Raw genomic sequence first — 23,913 nt, 5'->3', positions numbered from 1 at the left:
TTTCTTGCCATCCGGGGGGGCGGAATACAGGGGCAATAGCTGGGCAGAAAGCCCACTAGGCATCAGGGGGTATTTTTTACACATGAGTAGGGGTGGGGGCTGCCCTGAATGGGCATGCTAATGCCTCTAGTGCCCCCTCAAAAAAAGCCACAGTCTTCTTGCCCCCCCCGGAGGGCAGATATGAAGAACAGCTCCCAATCTGCTTCCCCTAGAGGGGCGGAAAGCCCACTAGGCACCAGGAACCATTTTTTTTCTCCGTGTAGGGGTGGTGCTACCCAGAATGGGCATCCCCCACATCCCCTAAAAAAATAGGCACATTCCTATTGCAGCCCATGGCAGGCAGATAGTGGTTATCAAAACCAATCTGACATCCTGGGGGGCAGAAAGCCCACTACGCACCAGGGTTAAGTTTATGGGCATGTCAGGGTGTGGCCCCATAGGCAAGGGTTGTTTCCCTTTTTTTTGGGACCACATTATGGCCATTTCTGCCCTCTCCCCTTGGGGGCAGTTCAGAAAATATTTTTAGGCTCATCCCCTAGCGTTTTCTTACCCATAATACAGTGCACACCTCAAATTTAGCTAGAAAGTTAGATTTTCCTCACATTTCTTTGTGGGAAAGTTGTACAATCACTGTGCCACCACAAATTTCCTACCACCCAGTGTTTCCCTCAGTCTCCCAAAAGAAATGATATCTCACTACCCAAAGTAGAGTCATCCTAAAAACATATAAAATGAAATACTAAGGCGGAACCAAATTGGGTCCAAAAGGTCAATCTACACATTTTTGGTCCTTCTCTGTTGCAGGCGATAGGCCCACCCACACAAGTGGGATATCGTTTTTATGGAGAGACCAAGGGGATCACTGGGTGGTAGGACATTTTATGCCAGCACAGTGACCCTGTTACTTTTCTGCACAGAAATGTGAGGAAAGTGTGACTATTTAGCAAAATTTAAGTTTTGAGAAAATGTTGGAGGGTCTATGCAAGACATACCTCCCTCGACTCACCCATGTGTCTAGTTTTCAGAAATGTCTGGGCTTGGTAGGTTTCCCTAGATGGCCACTGAGTCAGGGACCAAAAACGCAGGTTGAGCCTATGCAAAACTAGGTTGTTTTGTGATAGATAATTGTGATATCCCCACAATGCATTTTGGGCTGTTTCCTGTCACAGGCACCAGGCCTACATACACAAGTGAGGCACCATTTATATCGGGAGACTTGAGGAAATGCTGGGTGGAAGTTAGTGTGTGGCTCCCCTCAGAAACCAGAACTTTTCTTCACAGAAATATGAGGAAAATGTGTTTTTGGACAAATGTTGAGATTTGCAAGGGATTCTGAGTAATAGAACCTCGTGAGAGCCACACAAGTCACCCCATTCTGGATTTTCCTGGGTGATAAAATGTGATTTGGCCAGTTTGTGTTTTGGGACATTTCCTGTCAAGGGCACTAGGACTACCCACACAAGTGAGGTACATATTTATCGGGAGACTTAGAGGAACACAGAATAGTAGAACAAGTATTATTGCCAATTGTCTTTTTCTGCATTTGTGCCTTCCAAATGTAAGACAGTGTGTAAAAAAGAAGTAATTGTGGGAAAAGCCCTCTAATTCACATGCTAGTATGTGTACTCACAAATTCAGAGAGGTACAAATAACCACTGCTTCTAAACTCCATATCTTGTGCCCATTTCAGAAATACATAGGTTTCCTTGATACCTATTTTTCACTCTTTATATTTTGCCAAATTAATTGTTACCTGGTAGACACTGAAAAACCGTTGCAAGGCGAGACACAGTTATTGGCTCTGGGTACCTCAGGTTCTTGGTAAACCTATAAGCCCTACATATCTCCGCAACCAGAAGGGTAACGGTATATTGCTTTCAAAAATCTGTCATCGTTAGAAACAGTTACAGATGAAAATGTAGACACAAACGGCTGTTTTTTCCTCAACTCAATTTCAATATGTTTGTCATTTCTATATACTGTTACTTTCTATAGGAAAACCGTGAAGGATCCACACAAATGACCCCTTGCTGAATTCAGAATTGTGCCTACTTTCTAGAAATGTATAGCTTTCGGGGATCCACCATTGAGTTTACACCCATCTCTAACACTAACTAGAAGAAGGTTGACAGTTGAAAAAATAGGAAAAATGGGCTATGTTCCAGTAGAAGGCCAAAACTGTGCTGAAAAATTTGTTTTTCTGACTCAAGTTCACCTGTTCCTGAAAACTGGGAAGATGGTGATTTTAGCACTGCAAACCCTTCGCTGATGCCTTTTGCAGGGAAAAAGCAGAAGCTTTTTTCTGCAGCACTTTTTTCCAATTTTTCCCCCAAAAAGAAACTTTGGCTCTATTTTGGCTAATTTTTCGCTCTCTTCCAGGGGAATCCACAAATCCTGCGTACCTTTATACTCCCCAGGATGTTGAATAAAAAGAATGCAAATGTGTCTTATGTGGCAACTAGGTACAGAGGCCTAAGCACAGACTACCCAAAATGGCCAAAAAAGGCTTAGCACAGGGGGAAAAGACTCAGCAGCGTTGGGGTTAAACTGCTCGTGACTCCAGTTCATCTTGAGAATAACTTTTTATGCATTCTTTTCTTGCTGCCCACTGGACTAAATATTAAAGTTTCTCCTATCATCCCTGGCAGTGTTCTTTAATGTGTTAAGTATTTTAAGTCATATTACTTTTACCTGTGTCTCCAAATCGTCACATGATAGTGTAGTTTTTGTTGCTACAGTAGCCATCTTTGTTTACTTCTTTCTCTCTCCAATTGGTGGTGGCTTTTCAAAGTTGTCATTTCGCTGGCATTGAAACCACGTACGTATATTCTCACCTCACTCAATGCACATAAGACCACAAAACATCTCAAGCTTTATTGTGATCACTATATGAAATCGTTGCTTGACTTCCTGTCCAAGCACATTTTAAGAGTATCTTTGGTGGTTCTGTGAAAGCAGTTATTGTTGTCTCTGTTTCGTCTTCTTAACTGTGATAATTTCTGTAATTTCCCTGTGCCTTCACGTCCTAAAGTGTAAAAGTGCATAATTAGGTCCAGAGGGCGTAAGGTTTTAGACAGCATAGATGCAATCTTTATTTTATTCACTGACATACAGATGCAGAACCTTTGAACAAACAATACTTGTTCAATCACATACAAACAAGTGGAAAGAGCACTGTCAAACCCTCTAGGACTGCTCTCACCAAAACTGCTTTGATGTTTATTTTTCAAACAAATGTAAAAGACATTGAAAATGCCACTGTCTAAACTATGGCATACAAATGTTTGCAAAAACTATTTCAGAAATACAAAAATGTTAAATTGAAACAGAAATGAAAAGAGAGATTGGCAGTGGAGTAAACTACTTTTCAGGATTATGCACATGTGCACAAGCGAAATTAATCACTTACAAGGAACAAAGCCAAGGGCTCTAGTGGGCTGACCTATTGCCCCATGCTGGATGGTCCTGTGAGCTCAAGCGAAATGTGAATGACACTTGAGCAGACCAATGGATGAAGAGTACTGACTAAAAGCCCCTCCATTTTCATATAAGTATGTACGCATTTTATGTATTTTTTGGCAAACAGGAGTCTGGAAAGCGAGCTAAAGTTGTGCTCTAGGCCAGATCCAAACAAGCATTGGCAAAGCCAACAGGTTTCCCCTTTGTTTTTTTCTTTCTATCTAACTGGATTGTAAAATACTAGAACAATGTTATAATAATGTTTGTTTTAAACTTGATAAACTGTTCATAGTTTATTAAATTTAAAACAAACATTATTGTAACATTCAGTAAGATAGAAAGAAGAAACAAAGGCAAAACCTATTGACGTGAGGGCATGCAGCGAAGAAGACAGCGAAGAAAGAAAACAGCAGTGAAGAAAAAAAGACAAGAAGAAAGAAGATGGCAATTAAAGAAGAAGACAGTGAAGAAAATAGACAGAGGGCAGCATGCAGTGAAGAAGAATGAAGACAGTGAAGAAAGAAGACAGAAGGTGGAATGAGGTGAAGAAGAAAGAAGACAACAAAGACAGAAGACAGAGGATGGCATGAGGTAATGAAGAAAGAAGACAGCAGAGAAAGAAAACAGAAGAAAGCACGTGGTGAAGAAGAAAGAAGACAGCGAAGAAAGAAGACAGAAGACTGCATGCATTAATGAAGAAAGACAACAGCAAAGAAAGAAGATAAAACACTGCATGCATGAAGAAAGAAGATAGAAGATGGTATGGTAAAAGAAGACTGTGAAGAAAGAAGACAGAAAACACGACAGCAAAGAAAGAAGAAAGAAGACAACATGCTGTGAAGAAGAAAGAAGACAGCGAAGAATGAAGACAGAAGATGGCATGCATTAACGAAGGAAGAAGACAGGGAAGAAAGAAGACAGCATTTAGTGAAGAAAAACAAAGACAGCAAAGAAAGAAGACAGAAGATGGAATGCAGTGAAAAAGAAAGAAGACAGTGAAGAAAGAAGACAGAAGACTGCAAGCGGTAAGGAAGAAAGAAGACAGCAAAGAAAGAAAACAGAAGACAGCATGCAGTGAAGAAGAAAGAAGACAGCAAAGAAAGAAGACAGAAAAAGGCATGTGGTGAAGAAGAAAAAAAGACAGTGAAGTAAAAAGACAGAAGATGGCATGCAGAGAAAAAGAAAGAAGGCAGAGAAGAAAGAAGACGACATGCGGTAAAGAAGAAAGAAGACTGCAAAGAAAGGAGACAGAGAAGAAGGCAGCAAAAAAAATGAAAAAAGACAGCATGTAGTGAAGAAGAAAAAAGACAGAAGATTGCATGCGGTAATGAGGAAAGAAGACAGAGAAGAAAGAAGACAGAAGACGGCATGTGGTGAAGAAGAAGAAAGAAGACAGCGAAGAAATAAAACAGAAAATGGCATGCGGTGAAAGAAGAAAGAGCACAACGAACTAAGAGGACAGAAGATGGCATGAGGGTGGAGAAGAAAGAAGTCAGAGAAGCAAGAAGACAGAAGACAGCATGCGGTAAAGAAGAAAGAAGACTGCAAAGAAAGAAGACAGAGAAGACGTCACCAAAGAAAGGAGACGGCATGCAGAAAGAAAAAAGAAGACAGCAACAAAGAAAGATGACAGAGAAGACAGCAGGGAAGAAAGAATATGTCAATGAACTGAAAAGACGGCATGCAGAAAGAAAAAGAAGACAGCAACAAAGAAACTAGACATAGAAAATGGCAGCAAAGTAAGAAGAAATCAGCAAAGAAAGAAGATGGCATGTAGAAAGAAAAGAAAAGTACCTTCAGTGGTGTAGCCAGTGGAAGGACACTGGCCAGTGTCCAATGGGAAGTGACCGGAGGGAGTGTTTGGTCCAGAGGCAACTCGATGGCAAGATCAGCGAAGAAGAGAACAGGAAGTGATGTGCAGACAACGTGCTGGCCAATCAGAAGCACGTAAATTAGAGTAACTTTGGAGTAAGCCAGTGGTAAGTTCAGTTAAGTAAGGGGCTGGTTCTAAGGCCCTTTCACATTTTTTTTTATTAACAATAGATTTCCAAGCAGTGCCAAGTGCGAGTGCAGACGAAACCTAAAAAAGAAGTAGTGTTCATATAAGCTCAGAGTAACAAAATCATCAATGCTCCTGTTTGACCTGATAGCCTTAGGGTGGTCACCCCCAACTTTTTGCCTGCCTCCCTCCACTTTTTGATACTGTTTTTGCTGATTTTAGAACTCTGCACACTTTACTACGGCTAACCAGTGCTAAAGTGCATATGCTCCCTCCCTTAAAACATGGTGACATTGGCTCATACCCAAATGGCATGTTTAATTTACTTGTAGGTCCCTAGTAAAGTGCACAACATGAGCACAGGGCCTGTAAATTAAATGCTACTTGTGGGCCGGCAACTCTGATTGTGCCACCCACATAAATAGCGCCTTAACCATGTCTCAGGCCTGCCATTGCAAGGCCTGTGTGTGCAGTTTCACAGCCACTTCGGCTTGGCATTAAAAGGTGCTTGCCAAGCCTGAAACTCTCCTTTTTCTACACATAAGTCACCCCTAAGGAAGGCCCTGGATAACCCTCTGGACAGGGTGCTATGTAGGTAAAAGGCAGGCCATATACCTGTGTGTTTTATATATCCTGGTAGTGGAAAACTCCTAAATTTGTTTTCCATTCCTGTGAAACCTGCTCCTTTCATAGGCTAACATTAGGGCTACCCTCATACACTCTTTGAGTGGTAGGTTCTGATCAGAAGGGGGTAGACAGGTCATATTTAGTACGACCAGAATGGTAATATAAAATCCTGCTGACTGGTGGGGTTGGATTTTAAATTACTATTTTAAGAATGCCACTTTTAAAAAGTGAGCATTTCTCTGCACTTAAAATCCTTCTGTGCCTTACAGCCTGTCTCCAATCCATGTCTGGGCTGGGCTGAACTGGTTGACAGCTCCCTTGTGCATTTCACCGAGACAACCACAAAAACAGGATGCTCAGTCACACCTGCACACATCTGCATACTAAATGGGTCTTCCTGGAATGGAAGGGCGGAGGGCCTGACACTTACATTTTAAAGGACAGTGCCCTAACCTCACACAATGGACTGCCAAACCTCGTACTGGGACCCTGGTAGACAGAGTTGTACTGAAAGGGGACCTTGTGCACTTCAAAACCACTCTTTGAAGTCTCCCCTACTTCAAAGGCACTTTTGGGTATATAAACTGGGTCCCTGACCCTATCTACTTAGACACTTCCTGGGGCAGATACTCTGAACCAGATCCTGTAACCTGCCAAGAGGAGCTGCCTGACAGCCTAATGGACTCACCGGGACTGCTCTGCTGTGAAGGACTGCTGCCTTGTTGTTGCCCTGCTGCCTTGCTGGCCTCTGGCTCTGCTGGGAAGTGCTCTCCAAGGGCTTGGATTGAGCTTGCCTCCTCTTTCCTGAAGTCTCAGGGCCAAAAAGACTTCATCTCTGCAAAGGAACTGCTTGTGTGGCAAAAATCAACACATAGCCTGCCGGAATCAATGCACAGCCTGCCTAGCGGTGAAAGAATCACTGCATCGCTGAACCAGAATGATGCAGCCCAGCTCCCTGACAGGAGATCGACGCATCACCAGTGTTGCGACCGGAACTTTGACTCACAGCCCACTGGATCAACGCATCACGAGCCGGAATGATGCAGCCCGTTTTCCTGCGGAAGGAATTGACTCAGCACCTGCTGTGCGGCAGAAACTCCGACGCATCGCCCACTGGATCAACTCAGCACCTGTGACTTCGTCCTGCACTCATAGGATTTCCATGCATCGTCCCTGGGCATCAAAAGACCTCACATCGCAAACAGGATTTAAGCCTGCGTGCCGGAATTCGAAGCAATTCCTTGCCGTGTGGAAAATTCTGTGTGTGTCCGAAAATACAACGCACACGTTTTCCTCACATACCCTCCTCTGTGGTCTCCGTGCATGTAATTTTGACGCTTATCAGGTACTTTGTACTTGCAAGAGACACTTATAAGACTTAAGACTCTTCTTAACATTACAAAAGTGACATTTCAACTTCTACTTATCAAATCTTGATCGTTTTGACCTTAATTCACTCAGATAAATATCTTGCATATTTCTAAATCTGTGTGGTGTATTTTTGTGGTGTTTTCATTGTGTTATTGCATGATTTATAGCACAAATACTTTACACATTGCCTTCTAAGTTAAGCCTGACTGCTCAGTGCCAAGCTACCAGAGGGTGGGAACAGGATAATTTGGATTGTATGTGACCTACCCTGACTGGGATTGTGGTCCCTAGTTGGACAAGGGTGTATACCTCTACAAACTATAGACCCCATTTCTAACAGCTCCTAATACTTTTGTAAGAATACAACATGAGACTACACTTTCAATCCATTCAATGATGTTTGCATATCGTTATGAATGTCAATTAAAGGATAGCCAGGGGGCAGAAGCTCCCCAACTTGCCTTTTCATACTTCTGACACTGTTCTCATTCCCTTTGGGCTCTGAGTTGAGTGACGTAACAAAGGCCCCCGCTGCCCATGCCGTGGGCCGTGAGCACCAGGTGCCCCCCCACCCAGCCCAGTTTAATGTGCACTGACAGCAAGCCCCTCACTGGGCCCAGGGAGGAGGGAGCCCTTCCAGGTACTTTGCAGGAGGCCCCCCTCAAGTTACGTTACACCACTGTCTGAGTTATGAAAGTAGAGGCAGGAAGGGAAAGTAAACGTTGTCTAGTTTGCTCTCCTTGTCCTTAGCCTAGTTCCTCATCAGCAAATTCCAGGATGGTGAGGGGCAAAGAATGAAACACGGGGTCAACCTGCTGATCCCATCTCGATTCAAAGCATGTTTGAGTGTTAATCCTGCTATCCCTGTCATGTGAGTGAATCCACTCCAAGGGGCATATTTATACTTCGTCTGCGCCGAATGTGCGTCAAAAATGTTGACGCACATTCAGGGCAAATGTTGCCCCGTATTTAAACTTTGACGCCCGAGCCCGCGGACGACAAAATTCCACCGTGTGCGTCATTTTTGGGATGCTGCAACCCGCCTTGCGTTAATGATATGCAAGGTAGGCGGTCCCGTTCAAAAAATGACTTAAACGCCCGTGCGTCGTATTTATGCTTTTGGGCAAAAATGACGCACGGCCGGGAGGTGGAGCCGGAAAATGACGCACAGCCCGATTTGCGTAAAAATGTAACGCCTGGGCCAGGGCAAGCGTTAAAATGGAGCAAACACACCTGTATTTAATCAGAACGCACAGAAACAACAGCAGAGCAGCAGAGCAGCAAACAGGAGACATGGAGGTGATTCTTATCCAGCGTGTACGCAGACGCAGAGCACAGGAGCTACAACAGCAGCTACAACAACACCAGCAGGGACCCCAAAGGCAGCGCAGAAGGCAGGAGAGGATATTCCGCCCCAGAACAACCCTTCATGGCCTCAGGGAACACAACATCATCCAGAGGTACAGGTTGAACTGGCAGGCCATTCAGCAGCTGCTGCGCAAGATAGAGCCACAGTTGGCACCCACTTTGCTGACACCCCGCACCATCCCAACAGAAACCAAGCAGCTTGCCATACTTCACATGCTGGCAAGTGGCTCTTTTCAAACAACTGGTGCCCTGGTTGCCGGAATATCACAACCATCATTCTCTGCCTTTTTGCCCAAAGAACTGGATGCCATAATTGGACTTACACCCGCCACATCTGCTTCCCTAACACACTGCAGAAGCAGCAGGAAACAAAACAGGGGTTCTACCTCATTAGTGGCTTCCCACACGTCCTTGGTGCAATCGACTGCACACATGTACGCCTTGTGCCACCTGCTGCAACTGAACACCTCTACCGCAACAGGAAGCACACACATTCCATCAATGTGCAGGCCATAGTCGATCACCAAGGACTGATCACCAACATCGTGGCTAAATATCCTGGGAGTGTCCATGACTCCTTCATCTTCCGTCACTGCACCATCAATGAACACTTCCAGGATGGACGGTATGGCAATGGACTACTTGTTGGTAAGTACAAAAACCTACTTATATACACACTGCACAGCAACCCTCTAGGACACACAACACATACACCACAACAGCAACATGTGAACAGGAACACACTGAGGTTGTGACATCGCTAGCCATGTTTCTTAGGTCACCATTGAACCTGTCACACATCTGAAATTACTGTACAGCCTAATGTTAAGACGTCAAAGATCACATGTGGAGTGGGTTGCCTAAATGTCACCTTGCAAATTGTAAGTGTCCCAATGACGTTTACATTAATCCATTGCATAAGTCTAAAGGTATGGGATGTCCAGGGTACATTGATATGAACGTGTTAACAACACTGTCAAAATGATTCTGTGTATGGAACTATCATCTCACCCCCAGTGAAGACACACGGACACCTGTATCACAAGTCACAATGCTAGGGAGGGCACACTGTACTGCAAATCCCAAAACATACTGCTGACAAACGGTCAGCAGCCAAACACTTGTTCAGCCAAGGAAACAACACGATGCAGATGGTACGTCCTACAAGCCTAGGATGCGACATAATAACACAAAAGAGTCACAGACAACACAAGACAACTACTGCCATGAAAGGTCATTTCAATGGGGCTAGCTACATAAACACCTATAATAATCACCATATCATGGTCTGGCTACTCATTTTTGCACACCTTCATCTCTAACTATCAGAATAAGAGTGTTGCCTCATGCAGCATTGCTGATATACTGATTAGGACACTGAAAATCCCAGAGCTAATGTGATGCGTAACATACAATGGTCACATACACACACTGTAAATGACATATATCATGTACATTTCTCCTTTGAAGGCCAATAGCAGAGGACCACACCTATTTCACACATACATGTTGAAATCATGGTCCAACGCAGCATATGGCACACAACTAAGACACCATCACTCAATAAGGGGAAAACAAGCCTCATACATGAGGCAGTCGATGTGCTTTTGCATCAGTAACAGGAATGTCTGACCAGACCCTTGACAGCAGTTATTCCAACTGCATCCAATATTTGCAAGGACTATCTGTGACCAGAGTTCCATAGAAGCTGTACATAGACAGCACAAGTGCCACACATATGAGCAGCATTGCGCACATGACATTCCATGTACATGTCAGCCCATTTCCTAACTCCTGACACACTCATGCACCTGGTCACAACCCACCTGTCTGAAGAGGTCCCTGGAATAGTAAGATGTGTACCCTGATATCCCCTCCCCTACACACACAGCTTGTCAATAGCAATCCAGTGTGCTACACCATTTCCTATGGTATGCCATTGTCATAGAACATCTGACTGCATGGACGTCAGGTCAATTAATACACTGGCTTCTAGTTTCTAAGCCCTGTTAGCACCTGTAGATTGCTTCCCGTGTGAAAATGTCTGTTGGCCATTAGAATGCAAATCTCACTTACAGGACTTGTGAGAAACAGATGCAGCCCACACCTGTGATCACCTCCATGCACACCACCCATTTCAACAAGCACTGCCCCTGCTGATGCCTAGAACAGCATAGGAGTTTCCATTTTGTCAAATACACCGTTAAGCATTGATACTAATTAAGCCGTGTAACACAGCCCTTGGGTTCATTTGTCACCTTCAAAAACACAGGACATACACAGTTTGACATGTCAACTCTCTAGTTCGTCCTCCAAACAGTCTTAGTCAGACCACTGATTATGTAACTTGTCAAATTGCTGGATCCTGATTCACCCTGCATTCTGTCAGCCTGACTGGCATCTGTCTGTGCGTCACACTAAAGTATCCCTGTCTCTGCATATGTACCACACTTGCGTTAGCAAACCTCTCATTCATCAGGGGGTATTTGGGCATGGGCTTCTTCAGTGCATACCCAAATACATTGTATAGCATCATCTGCCTTTTAAATGTACCATATGAGTTAAATCCTCTGTGAAAAGCAAAATTCATGGCCCATCCCTTGTCTCATTCTCATTTATGCATGAATGACAAAGTGTGACAGTGTCCCAGGGCCGTATGCAGGGATTGGATACGGGGCCTTCAGCAGAACCAGCAACCTCTGATAATGTCCATGAAAAATCCACACATGTCAGGACCCTGACAGTTTACACACAGAATCACAGTGCTCACAACATATTGATGGGCCGTGTGTGGTGAATAGCTGCGAGAATAATCAGCACAGAGGCTATGATGTTCCCAGATGCAGTGGGAATTGCAGAGGCTAACCTGTGTACAAATGTTGTAATGACACCTGCCGGAACATGACACCTGAGACATTATCTCACTCAGCACACCAAGGTTGTCCTGTTGACTGTCTCATTACACGTCTTTAGTGACAGGGTGGGACCATCCCCATGTAGGTTCTCATGTCCACATCCACTTTACTCACATTGATCAACAAAGGATACTCAGTAGATACAGGACTAGCTGCCACTGACTCATGATGAGTCCTGGACCGAACTGTGACAAATTACACCCCAAAAAATATACAGGATCATCATTGGACCAAACACATGAACAAGACACCTATGTGCAATTGATCACTGGAAATATGTGGACACGTGCTGCCTCGTCTGCTGGTCCACCACAGCCACTTGAGAGTTGTGGCTAACTTCTATGACCTCAACTGTGGTGTCATCATACATTTGTGATTCACCTTTGTCTGTCTGGGCAAACAACATGGTACCCACTTCCTCAATGCATGTGTATGACTCACTGTGGGATTCACCAACTAGTGCCTAGGAAGCTGTTACCAAAACTCTAGGACATAGGATGTTGAAAATGTGGACCATTGACATGAACAAGCGTCTGCCATCTATCTGGTGCATGCTTTGTCACATGTGGTGTCTACGTTACCCTATATCTTGGAAGTCCACATTACGGATGTTGCTACATGTATGACTAACACATGAGGAAGCATTATTCTGTCCAACACAGCATGATGTTGTATGGTTTCTCACTTCATCAGATATGTCCCTCAGGAAGGGCATAGTATGATGCAATCATGGCCACTGTGCAGATTTATCTGACTACATAATATCAGGACAGTTGTATTGACAAGCTACGTGATTTGACAGTAGGCACATTTCAGTTATCTACTGCACAGTTGATATGTCACATTACCCAGAGACAGATTTGTTGTGTAAGTGCTATTTATTGAAAAGTGCTGTAGTGCTATCTGTACATTGTCCATGATTGTGAGTCCATTAGAGTGACATCTTACATTGTGATCCTACACAAGGGGTTACGGAAATGCTTTTGACATGCTGGGGTGATGTTTCAGACAGTGCAGAGGGACAGGATTTGCCAATGAGTAGGAGAGAGACAATCACTGGGCAGGCTGACAAGATATACAGTGGTAAGCAGAACAGTCATTAAGTAGAGTTGTTGCAAGACTGGCATGTTACAAAGCACAGGACCTTGGTAATAGTTGGCCATATGGCAGGGACTAGTGCTTCTGGGTACTTTTTGGTGTGAAGGTGATCTGTTCCATGTCTTCTTCTGATGTGTGTGTTGCCTCCTCTGTTCTTGGTGGTGGTGGTTGTGAAGGGGCAACACACACCTCAGTGTTAGAAGACGTGGAGTCAGACATCCCGGTCGCTGCTCCCTGTGAAGGTCTTACGGGCAGTACTGCAGCAAGGAGGATCTGCTGGTTCTTGAGAATAGCAGCCACATCACGATGGTAGGCAGCCAGGTCGGCCCTGAGGGGTTCAATGTTGCATTTGTGCATGCATTGACAGGATTGCTGTTGTAGGTGTTGGATCAACTGTATTACAGCTGTGCTGATTTCCTTCTGGGTTTTTTGCTGTTCCTGCAAGATAGATGTTAGGGCTTGCATAGCTGCTGCCTGATCTGCAGATGACATCATGCACGAACGCACCCCCTCTAGGCTGGCTGCCATAGTTTGCATCCCCACCCGCACCTCCTTGGCCAGCTCCCGCTGTACCCCAACTACAGTTCTCTCAAAGCTGGTGCCTGTGTTGTCAGAGTCCTCAGCTGTATTGGAGCTGGCAGGTCTTACAATTGGGGTGGTGGGTGGATCCTTTGCGATGGCTGCTTGTTCTGTGCTCCTCCTTGTGACTGAATGTGGGGTCTGGAGGGTTTCAAGGACCTTTTGGATAGTCTCCTGGGGAATGTTTATCAGCTCGTCATCCATGTCATCAGGGTAATCTGAGACAGGGATATCCGCAGGAGATCCATCTTCCTCTGCAATGAAACAGGGTACAATTAGTGTGTCTGTGTTGTGGCATGAGTGATGTGACATGCCTGCCTTGTGATGAATTCACATTGTGATCTTGTTTCGTGTTCATTGCTCCAGTCCTTCAGATGGGCATTCTCCCAGGCCTATGGCCCACCTACATGTCACATGTATGTTATTAAGGGGGTCATTCTGACCCTGGCGGTCATTGACCGCCAGGGTCAACGACCGCGGGAGCACCGCCAACAGGCTGGCGGTGCTCCCAAGGGCATTCTGACCGCGGCGGTATGGCCGCGGTCAGAAACGGAAAACCGGCGGTCTCCCGCCGGTTTTCCGCTGCCCTAAGGAATCCTCAATGGCGGCGCAGCTTGCTGCGCCTCCATGGGGATTCTGACCCCCTCACCGCCATCCTGTTCCTGGCGGTTGTGACCGCCAGGAACAGGATGGCGGTGAGGGGTGTCGTGGGGCCCCTGGGGGCCCCTAAAAGATTTTCAGTGTCTGCCAGGCAGACACTGAAAATCGCGACGGGTGCTACTGCACCCGTCGCACCCTTCCCACTCCGCCGGCTCCATTCGGAGCCGGCTTCCTCGTGGGAAGGGGTTTCCCGCTGGGCTGGCGGTCGCCCGCCAGCCCAGCGGGAAACACAGAATAACCGCGGCGGTCTTCTGACCGCGTAGCGGTATTCTGTTGGGGGAACTTTGAGCCGCCCGCCAAAGTTAGAATCACCCCCTAAGTTATTAGACTTTTCGGCATCATCTCTTCTAGGTGTTGGTTTTAGCCAAATAGTGAATTGCCACCTTCTTGTCCTACTCAACCCTCCGTCTACATCCATTCTCATGGTGAGACCTTTCACTGGCTGTGGGTGTTCTGATGGCACTGGCAGCGCACTTAACAATCTGGACCTGCCGCAATCTCTGATCTTTCACATCCACTTAAATGTATTTGACATGTGGCATATCCTTTGCATAGCAATGTTATGACACAATAGGGATGTTGGCATTGGTTAATTTGTACTGCTGATGTTGGGGAATGTGTGGTACATTGGATTGCACTGATTGTCGTAGCAGTGTCCTATTTCCTCCTCTGACTGTGCAGGTGTATGTCAGTGACCAGTTACATGTGCCCCCCCCCTCAATGCTGTTGTCTGAGCAGTATGACATTTGGGATGTTACATTGTGACCCAGGCACAGGATGGACCCTGACATATGCAGCATGGGTATGTCCTTAGTGCTGTGTAGCTCTTATTGTTGTTGAAATTGGCTGATGTTTGCAACAACCATGGGCATTGACATTTGACAGTACTGGGGCCTTTGTCTTTTTTAAGGGGATTGTTGAAGTTGTCATCCTCAACCCCCTAATTTAGGTGTGTATGATCGATGGGGAGGTTACTGCCATTGGCTACTTGAACTGCACACAGAGCGGAAGTGGTAGTGGCAACTGTTGTTGCAGTTACATTCCAGTTGTCGGTATGGCTAGAGGTTGTTAAGAGGGCCCTAGTTAATGTGGGGGGTATGGTGGCTGACGTGTCCCGGGATGTCAGTTTGACGTTGTGGCCTTCCCTCCTGGCGTGGATTTCCCTTTGCTCCATCGTTGGCATGACAGCATGCCCCCATGGGACTGTTGTTGGTGTAGTGTAATGGTGTGCCCCAGCTTCTGTCTGTCCAGGCCATGCCCCCATGCCGTGCCCCTTTACCCATGCCACTCCATGTATATGATGACTTACATGCAATATGTAGTAGGTATTCCCCCCCCGGTTGCAGTTGACATTAGTGCATTTCAATTCCCCATGCGACTTACCCTGCATGTGCGTTGTCTCCTGGTAGTCTGCGCTGTCCTGTCCTTGAATCCCTGTGACGATCTCCTCAGGGATGACGGCTGCAACCATCTCCTCCAAGTGGTCCAGGGCCTCCTGGTGTGCTGGACTCCCACCTCCAGTCTGCAGTGCTGCCTTCCTGTTCCTGGCCATCTTTTCGTTGGTCCTGCGCTTGCAGTCATGCCAGCACTCGATGACTGTTCTGCGTACTTCTGCCACACTGTTAATCTTGTCAACAATTTGTTGCCATATAGCCTCTCTCCTACTGATTGGCAACTTTGAGGTGACAAACAGTTGGTGCTGGTGTTCCGTCACCTCTTTAACCAGAATTTCCTCCTCCTCTGCACTGAGGCGACACTTTATTTTCTTCTTATAAGTGTCCTGATTCTTGTGTGGGTCCTCTTGGCTGGTTCCTGGTCTGTTGTCATCTTCCTGGGGTCTGTAGTGGCATCTGGGATCCATTTTGGCTCTCCCCTGGTGAAATGGAAGTGTTCGCGGGTTTTTTTGATGCTATTGCGTAAAAAAACTGCGCATATCCGTTTTGCGGGGTCGTAAATCGACCCACAGTCATTCCCGCCGCGTTAACGTCGTTTTGCTTTACTACTTGACGCTGCGGCGTGCGTCTAAATAAATGACTCCCCCCTGTGGTTTGCGCCGCCATGCATCAAAGTATAAATTTGACGCCCGCACGGTGCACCAAAATGGCGTTAGCCGGCGGTAATATTTTTGACGCAAAACTGCGCCGGCGTAGTTTTGCGTCAAAAAGTATAAATATGGCCCCAAGTTATTTGCTGGTTTGCAAACAAGTGCATAAAGTAGCCATAAATGTAGCATGTTGGCTATTTATAAAAGACATAATAAAGATAATTAAACATAATATAACACACTTAAAACAATATTTGATAAAGCAGGCAGAAAGCATTGATGGGCTCTTTTCGAGCGTGCCAAACGCACCCAGTACAAATACCTTTCTCCAATTCTCTTTTTTATTTAAACCATATTTTTATTCAGCTAGTTAACAAAAATGAAAATGCCATTTTAACTTAAACAGGCCTATTACAATTTCATCACGAACAAATCAGAAAAAAAAATATTTATCTGCTCAGAATTAATTCTCGAGACATGACTTTAAGTTGTTGCCATGTTGAAGGAATTTTAAATCACGGTGCTCTAGCACCCCCTGCCTTTGAATAAAGGTTTATAAAAGTTACAGCTCTCGAATGTAACCCACCACGCAGTAACTCTCACAGGACACATTATGTACTAATCAACACTTTTTGTGGATATTTTACGTGAACAGTTTCCCTGTTGATAGACTTCGGAGCTCTAAAAGTAGATATTTACAAACCGCACATTGACAGAAATGATCCATGCCATATATTTGCCACGTTTTCAGTTTACATGTGTGTGGCATTTTCATGTTTTCAGTGTCTGCATGTGTGATATTGTAATACCCCATATGGGACACTTTGAGTGATACTTCACAATAGAAAAAAACACTCATGCCCCTGTCATGAGATATAGCTCCGAAAATAGCTCCTTTTTTTGTTAAGTTTTGCTCCCGAAATGCGTACGCCTGTATATTAATCTAATACCCTCGTGTGTTCTTGGACTATGTAAGCTATTTTTTTTAAATCTTCTATGAGCCTTTAATTCAGGGTGATGGCAATTTGTCCGTGGCAAAACAGCAAGTATATATTCCACAAACAATGTTCTCAGCCTGGGCTAAAGACTTTACTTAATTGTTTTGACAAACGCTAAGTCCTGTTAGCAATGTGTACAGTTAGGACATGTCCAGTTTATTGACAGGAAACAGCTGACATGGAGCAGACTTAGACCTTGACAAGGCAGTTGAGCTGCTAACGAACTGTAATTAGAAATATAGGCTATCCTGAAATCAGAAAGGTCGACAAGAAGGACATCATGACAAAACGTATAAAAAACAAACCCTTTAGTTTTGTTAGCTGCTAGTAATTTCACTTACTGTTCTCTAAACTTTCTTTGCCTCTGGTAACAGAGAGTGAGGAGAAGGCTTGTTCAGGCCCCAGGTAACCATATAATCACAGCACGAACTACTGTACCTAGGTAAGCAAGCCACATTTCATTGTGTCGATTAATAGAAATTGGTACATATACTATATGCAATGAATCAATAAATACAAACATTAAAAGGTTTAATATTTAAAACCATAATGTCTATAAAAGCAACAATTATTAATAATTCACAAAACAAAATAAAATCCTTGGAAGCGATAGGTGTTTGTATATGTATGCGGTCTTCCCATTAATGCAGCCTGTTTTTCAGTTCCTTAATGGCATATGACAGCATGTTTACGTATTTGTCAAACTGAGCTAGATCGATTGGACTATTAGTTCTCAGACAATAGGTCAAGTCATCTTGCCAAGTTGAAATCCTTGCATTAAAAACATTGCGCCCCATTTACAAGACCTTTGCGCCACTGTTGCGTAATTTTTCTTTTTCACGTAGCGGTGGAGCAAGCAGTGCTCTACACTGCTCCACATTTACAAACTGATGCATTGGCCCTAAAAGTCAGTTTGTAAAGCCTTGCATCACATTATACCTGCGCCAGGTATAGGTATTCCCACAGGAAAAGCCACGCAGAAACTGAAACAGTGAAATTTACATTTGATTGCATCATTCCGCGACTTCACTGCATCAGAATTTTACCACCTGCTCATAGCAGACGTAAAATTGACTCAGGGCTTTTCACAATGGGGGAATCCTGGCATTGCTGGAGTAGCATCCTTTTTTTGACGCTAGTCCAGTAACGCGTGAGTAAAGCACCACAGATGCGTCAGAATTTCTGATGCATTTGTGAAAACAGTTTATGGCGCAGTCATGGATATTGCCTGAACCAAGCGTGAAAGAACTGCAAGAGTTGAAGGATTCGCAATGAAAGGAGACAGCTGCGATAAATGAAAGGTTCAATAAAATTGAGGAAGCGATAGGGCAGATTCGAGAACGCCTCCAGGAATTGTAGCAGAGAATTTCAGATCTTGAGGATCGCTTCTTAGCTTGGGAGAACAAGCTGGAGAGAGTTCAAAAGAAGTTGTGTGAGTCCCAAAATAAAATTGAGGATATGGAGAGCTATGCGAGTAGTTCGAACCTTAGTTTTGAGAGGGTACTGGAGGGGGCAGAAATGCAGGGCAATCATCGGGATATGTTGCAATTTATGGATGCCCTAATTAAGACCCATATATTGGAAAACCCTCCAGCTAACTTGACAATCATGCAAGCACATTGGGTCGCCTTTCAGAAGCAGCCAAATGCAAAGTTTCCTCGTACTAGCATTGTGATTTTTGCTTACTATAGAATTAAAGAGAAGATTCTCACAAAAGCAAACAATCAAAAGTCATTCGCTCTGGCAGAGAAAGAAGAGGTGAGGATGTTCTCCAATATGTCAGCGGTCTCAGCCAAGAGAACCGACTGGTATGATTGGCCAATTCAAGGCAGCAGGGGCCCAGGCCTCTCTAATTCAGCAATCAAAGCTAAAGGTTGTGTTTAAAGGCCAATTTTATTTATGTACAACTCTTATAGATGCCCAGAATCTTTTGGGGAAGGCATAGTTGGGTTAGCGTTGGGTTTAGGTCATCCCACATTTTGGAATATTAGCTAAAAGATTCCAGAAGTTGGTTGATTTTATGGTCTGTTACAAAGAATGTAAAAATGAAACCAGGCAAAAGAAGCGGGAGCAAATGCGTGAGTGTGGCTGAGCATGGCACGGCTCAGGTTTTGGACGAGGGGTGGAGAGGGGGATCAGGTCTCCCTAACAAGTATGCCATAGTGCCAGGGCACCTAAGTAGTAGGAAGAGATGGTAAGGGGTAGTGTAGTCTATTACGCCTCCAATTTGGGGAGGGCACTCTGCAGGAAGGGGGGGTTGGTGGGATTGGTGGTGCATGGGGTTGGGTGGCTAGGGCATAAAAAATGGGCAGATTTGCTAGTCATTCTACATATGCCAGCAAGAGATTTTGTGCAAGGACAATCATTTTAAAGAAATCTTAATGGAAATTGTGAAAAACAAACCAGTTCCAGCTTTTTTTGAGATGGAGGCGATAAAGGTAAGTCAAGTTAAATATGGATGTGTAATATAATGTCTCTTTTATGCAATGTTAATGGCATTCTGAATAGGTGAAAATATTGTTCTGTAATGAACTGGTTAACTACGTTTAATCCTGAAATCATTTTTCCACAGTAAACCCATCTTTAAGTGAGTACACCAAAACATTTTGGGCCATATTTATACTTTTTGACGCACAACTGTGGCAACGCAGTTGTGCGTAAATTTTTTTACCGCCGACTAACGCCATTCCAACGTGCCATGCGGGCGCCTTATTTATGGAATGACGTTAGCCGGCGCTGCAGACTGGTACATGTAAAAAAAAAATGACTCGCACCAGGCAGCGCCGGCGTATGGGAAAATGGGGGTTGTGCGTCAAAAAATGGTGCAAGTCAGGTCGGAGGCAAAAATCAGGCCTCACACCTGACTTGCGCCATTTTTTTTGACGCACAATCCCCATTGACATGACTCCTGTCATAGCAAAGACCGGAGTCATGCCTCGTTGCCCAATGGCCATGCCCAGGGGACTTATGTACCCTGGGCATGGTCATTGGGCATAGTGGCATGTAGGGGGGCCCAAATCAGGCCCCCCTATGCCACTTAAAAAAAATCAAAAAATATACTTACCAGAACTTACCTTTCCTTCCATGGGATGGGTCCCTCCATCCTTGGGTGTCCTCCCGGGGTGGACAAGGGTGGCAGGGTGTGTCCCTGGGGGCATGGGTTGGCACCTCTGGGCTCCTTCCGAGCCCACAGGTCCCTTAACGCCTACCCTGACCCAGGCGTTAAAAAACGTCGCCCATCAGGCTGGGTGCCATTTTTTAAGGCCCGCCCCCTCCTGTGCGTCAAAATGACGCCAGAGTATAAATAAGGCGCACAGGCCTTAAAGTCATTTTTTGGAAGGGAACGCCTACCTTCCATATAATTCATGCAAGGCAGGTTCCCCCTTCCAAAAAATGATGCACATGGTGGGATTTTGACGTCCGCGGGGTCAGCGTCAAAGTATAAATATGGGGCAGGGTTTGCGCTGAATGTGCGTCAAAATCTTTGATGCACATTCGGCGCAAGCAGAGTATAAATATGCCCCTATATTCCTAGGGTCTATTCTCATGCTTTTTATGCCACAGCTGGGCTTGTAGTACGGGGTGGCGATTTTTTTGTCTAGATCAATAGACTGGCACATCAAGGATGTTATCAGAGATAAGGCGGGTTGATGGATTTGGCTGAAAGTTCGGGTCCAAGGAGTTTCCCTTAACCTCCTTAATTTTTATGGCCCAGTCCAGGACGAGGATGCTCCTGTTAAGGCAATATTTTCCATGGTGATGGGTGCAATGGGCCCATTAATCTGGGGAGATAATTTCAATTTTATAAAGGATCTTAAGTTAGACACCTAAAAATACAGCTAAAGCCTAACACAGCTAAGGAGATGGGCACAATGAAAAGCAGTTTAAATTCAGTGGATCCGTGGTGCCTTGATTATCATGGCCAAGCACAAAATACCTGCTTCTCAAGTCAGTATAACACAGCTAATTGGCTGGACTACATTTTAGTTTAAAAATCAGTAAAATGGAAGGGTACAAGGATCGGGGCCAATGCATTTTCAGACCATTCTGTAGTAGGGGTCACTTTGTAGGTAGAGGGTACTAAAACTTTGTGGGCATACTGGCAGTTTGATAGGATACTCCTAGTGAACCAGGAATGGTTGGGTAGTATGCGTAAATTTATCTAGGAATTGTTTGAGATTAATCAGGGCACTGCCTCCCCGTTTTCTGTTTGGGATTCATTTAAAGCTGCATTTAGAGGTCAAGTGATATAAGCCTATAAATCAATCCAGAGGAGAGTTCAGGAAATATGCTTTAAGGAACAACAAGATGCTCTTGATTATGCTCACAAAGCGTTAACTAGGGGGGTGGCTGAGTGCAGAGTGGATTTAAAAGTTAAGTATGATCAGGCCTAATAAATGCTATGCAATTTTTATGCTTTTGAAGTGATCACTAGCTGAAAAACTTTTCAGCAGAAACAGGATGAAGAAAGTCGGTTTGTGAGCAAACTGTTAGCGTGGTCAGCATGTGGGAAACACAATACATTGCATATTAGGGAAGTTAAAGATCCTGGCTCCAATCTGAGTCAAAGAGATGACATAAAAATCACCCAGATATTCTTGCAGCACAATAATAATATATTTCGCTACAATAGTGTTATTTCCATATCTAGCTTTGATTAGTTTTATAACTTATTCATGCTTCCTTGCTTGTCTGGAACACAGGTAGAGGCACTACATCTAGATATTTCAGTGAAGGAGGCGGTCTGTGCATTTCAAAAGATGTCCAATGCCAAAGCAACTGGTATGGATGGAATTTTAACCGAAGTATATAAGATATTTCAGAAAGAGCTATTGCCACATTTAGTACATTTATTTAATCAAATTGGTGATGGCATAGACATTTAAAGAGTCAGTGGTGGTAAGCTTCTTGAAAGGAGATAAAGGGCCTATTTACGACTTTGGCGGTCTTTTGGCAAGTCTGCCACGGTTGCGGTTGCTAAAAAACAGCCATGTTGGTGGTAATCTGACCGCAGTATTAAGAGCCACACTGTGAAGTCTACCAAAAAACAGCCACATTTCTGAAACTGACAGGACCCTGCAGGACGGAAAAGAGGCAGTTCCACCACCATCAACGCCAGCCCGACAAAAATCCACCCTTCAGATTACTATCCGCAAATCACGACAGCAGTTCTTCCATGGCAGAAAACTATTGGCGGTGCGAACCACGGTGGTCTCAACTCACTTCTTTCAGAACACCACACCACATTGGATAGTTTGAATACCCCACACCTGATACACATCCACACACCCGATACACCTACTCACTGCACTATATAACACATCGAAACACAACCCACAACCCTTTGCAATGAAAATGCCACACACAACCACAGACAACCGACATCCCAGAAAGTTCAAAATAGCAAGACTAGACACTCATTGACACTTCACTATGCACACATCACACACCTGTGCAACATACCTAACACACACATCAGTACCATACACAATCCACAACACCCGACACACACTCATATCACAGCACCTATACCTCACAATTTTCCAAACTCTGCAACCATTCACTTAGCACAATAGTTAGGCTATAGACTCTAGACTGATCATGTCCCTCTGTATTGCACGCCCATTGATATGGACCCCATACGTCGACTCTATCAGCAGGGGACTCATTACAATAGGATTGTAACAGGACAGATACCAAGTAGGTTGTAAACTACAACTACACACAATCAGTGAAATATATGCAAACAGCACAAAAAGCATGACTGAGAGTAGCATCAATATGTCTGCTAAGGTTGAATACAAAGCTAAACTACAAAATACTGAATTTAGGATCATACTACTCTACCAACAAGTCAGGAGGCACACAGATTGTTTTTTTGTATCACCTAGCAAATCCTTATCACATATCCATACCATAGCTTCCAAATATACATATCCCATTGTACAGACAGAGATCAGTACTGATCTACCCATACCTGGAAACTTTCACTTGCATTGATCACATACCTGTAGGCTTGTCACTCACCTATGTCAGTCCACAGTGGCATTCACATTGGTCTGCAATGTAGGAACACACTGACAGCTAGATTCAAGGAAGGACACATAAAACGGTTACTACTGTGCAGATAGAGGCTATGGAAATACATTTACACATGAGACAGACACATATTCAAACACAAATGACAGCTCTTGACAACCTCATGTACCCTACAGGTGACCTTGAAGGGAAAACACTTTTCCACCCCAGTGTCCTGACAGTCTAACAATGTCAGTCATACTCCACAAGACTCAAAGTACTTGGTAATAGCTATGACCACTTCTCAGGTCTGTCTGCAATACCCGTCTGCTTCTGACACTGTCTGTCGTTTGCCAAGGTTCATCAGCGCAACAGATTCCAGGCATACCTGTGTTTGAAAGAGTAGAGAGATGGGACAGAGCAGAATACACTCATCAAATCAGAGAAGTAATGTCCAGAAGTGTAACTTTGCATCTTCTTTATCAATACATGAGACTGTAGACCACTCTCTTATGTACACAATACAAATTACAGTTTGCATGCACAACTCACTCATAGGCATTGGAGCTATATAACAACCCCACAGATGATGCAGGATAGGAGGTGGCATGCTACCCATCTACTTCAGGTTACAAATTTGAACCACAACATTATGTCTACTTCACATACCTTTTAGACAGTTGGTGTACTGGTTGATGAGATCTGCCCTAGAGTCTCCTGCTTCATCTTCCTGTGGCTCTTCATCACTTGGCAAATCTGCATCTCCACCCACAGGTT

The 23,913-nt window shown here is 44.5% G+C and overlaps 1 long non-coding RNA gene across 3 annotated transcripts in view; it reads right to left on the bottom strand.

The window, feature by feature from the left end:
* Positions 1-2,876: 2,876 nt before the first annotated feature.
* Positions 2,877-23,913, bottom strand: part of LOC138297243 (uncharacterized) — a 440,690-nt gene continuing 419,653 nt past the window's right edge. For all 3 annotated transcript variants that reach the window (XR_011203964.1, XR_011203963.1, XR_011203962.1), the window contains exons 4-5: positions 17,460-17,556; positions 2,877-3,025 (exon numbers count right to left, since the gene is read on the bottom strand). This is a non-coding gene — a long non-coding RNA (uncharacterized lncRNA). The remainder of the gene's footprint in view (positions 3,026-17,459; positions 17,557-23,913) is intronic.

This window comes from Pleurodeles waltl, chromosome 5 (assembly GCF_031143425.1).
Source record: "Pleurodeles waltl isolate 20211129_DDA chromosome 5, aPleWal1.hap1.20221129, whole genome shotgun sequence".
Lineage (NCBI taxonomy): Eukaryota > Metazoa > Chordata > Amphibia > Caudata > Salamandridae > Pleurodeles > Pleurodeles waltl.
This window is presented reverse-complemented; position numbering and strand designations above follow the sequence as displayed.